Genomic DNA, 2,587 nt, shown 5'->3' with positions numbered 1-2,587 from the left:
ATTCAAATCCTGATGCCTCCTCTGGATAAATATTAGGCATCTCAAATATTTAAAAGTCTCAAACAAACCCATGATTAAACTGTTCCTTCTTGCCAACACTGCCTCGCCCATGTTGACAGCCCCACCCCAAAAGTCATCCTTGATTTCTTTTTCCTTATCCCCTCCACCTACATATCCCTTCTACCTACATCCAATTCATCAAGTCTTGTCAACTCTACTTCGAAATTAAATTTGTATGTTTAGTTCCACTGTCATCACCCTAGTCTAACCTACTATCATCTCCCGTCACAGTCTCCTAAATGGTCTCCCTATCTCTAATCTTGCTATCTTATAATCTTTTTTTCATGCAGTAGCCCCAGTTACCGTCTTTTTAATTTTATTTTACTAAAAAATATACATGCACAGAGTTTAAGTAGGCAAAGTATTCAACAAAAAATATCACCAAAAATGAACAAATAAATCCAAACCCTAAACTCTCCCTATTAACATTTTCCAGACAAACTATTTTTAGTGCTTCAGCTCTGAGTTGTCTTGTTTTATGGGTTAGATTTATTAAGATATAATTCACATAAAGTGAAACTCACCAATCCACCTTTTTAGGCATACAGTTCAATGACTTTTGACAAATGTTTATAGTCAAGTAACAACCACAATCAAGATATAGAATATTTCCTTTATTCATTAAGTTGTACAGTATTTTAAAACATAAACTGAATCATGTTAACCTTTTTGGTAAAAGACCTGCACTGACTTTCCTCTAAATTTGAATAAAATCCACATTCCTTCTTAAAGCCCTCAAGGCCCTACAAAACTCATCTCTGCTTACTTCTTGGAACTGCCTTAATAATCAGTCCCTCCACTCAGCATGGCCCCTATCTGGATTTTCATCCTACTTTATAGATGCTCAACTCGCTGTTCCCTTTATCTGAAATGATCTTCTCCTGATACTCCATCTCTTTATCTCATTTTTTCTAATCTTATCCAAAGTGCCAATAATTTTATCCTACTTATTTCTTCTTACAGTTTGGAATAATTTTGTTAATTTAATTCTTTGCTTATTCATGTCTTGGACCATGAGAATGTAAGCAAGATGAAGGCAGGAACCTTGATTCATCTTACACAACACTATATTCTCAGTTTCCAGAATATTACTTAAGCACACAGAAGGTGCTTTTTTTAAAAAAAAAAAAAAAATTAAATTTATTGGAGTGACATTGGTTAATACAATTATATAGGTTTCAAGTGTACAATTCAATAATACATCATCTGTATGTCACCACCCAGTCAAATCTCCTTCCATCACCATGTATTTGACCTCCCTTTACTTTTTTATTTACCTTCCCCTCTCCCCCTTTCCCTCTGGTAACTACTAAACCATTGTCTGTGTCTATGAGTTTTTGCTTGTTTGTCTTGTCCATCTGTTGCTTTCAGTTTTATATCCCACATATGATTGAAATCACATAGTTCTCAATTTTCTTTGTCTGACTTATTTCACTTAGCATGATTATCACAAGTTCTATCCATGTTGCCACAAATGGCAGTATTTCATCTTTTTTTATGGCTGAGTAATATTCCATTGTATATATGTAGCATATCTTCTTTATCCAATATGTATCAATGGACATTCCAGTTGTTGCCATGTCTTGGCCATTGTGACTAATGCTGCAATCAATGTTCAATGTACAAAAATCCATTGCATTCCTATATACTGACAATGAAATTTCAGAAAAAGAAATACAAAAAAACAATTCTTTTTGCAATTGCAACCGAAAGAATAAAACACCTAAAAATAAACTTAACAAATGATGTGAAACCTATACACTGAAAACTATAAGACATTATTAAAAGAAATTGAAGAAGACACAAAGAATGGAAAGATATTTTGTGTTCATGGATTGGAAGAATCAACATTGTTAAAATGGACATATTGCCTAAAGATTTAATGCAATCTCTATCAAAATCCCATTAACAGTTTTTAAAGAAATAGAACAAAATATCTTCAGATTTATATAGAATCACAAAAAATTCCAAATAGCCAGAGCAATCCTGAGAAAAAAGAACAAGGCCAGAGGTATCACACTGCCTGACTTCATATTATACTACAAAAGGGACAATAATCAAAATAGTATAGTACTGGCAGAAAAGCAGACACATATACCAATAAAACAGAATTGAGAGCCTAGAAATAAACTCACAAACATATGGGCAAATAATTTTCAACAAAGGAGCCAAAAACATATGATGGAGAAAAGAAAGCCTCTTCAATAAATAGTGCTGGGATCATTGGAAAGCCACGCACAGAAGAATGAAACTAGACTGCCATCTGTCATCACACACTGAAATGAACTCAAAATGGATCAAAGACCCAAATATAAGACCTAAAACAATAAATTACATAAAAGAAAACATGGGTACTAAATTCATGGACCTTGATTTTAGAGAGGATTTTATGAATTTAACCTCAAAGACAAGGAAAGTAAAAGCAAAATTAAATGAATAGGACTGTACCAAACTAAAAAGTGTCTGCTCAGCAAAAGAAACCATCAACAAGACAAAGAAGCAACCAACTGAATGCGAGAAGATATTT

This window comes from Pteropus vampyrus, unplaced genomic scaffold (assembly GCF_000151845.1).
Source record: "Pteropus vampyrus isolate Shadow unplaced genomic scaffold, Pvam_2.0 Scaffold68, whole genome shotgun sequence".
Taxonomy (NCBI): Eukaryota; Metazoa; Chordata; class Mammalia; order Chiroptera; family Pteropodidae; genus Pteropus; species Pteropus vampyrus.
The sequence above is the reverse complement of the archived record's forward strand: the minus strand, read 5'-3'. Positions refer to the sequence as shown.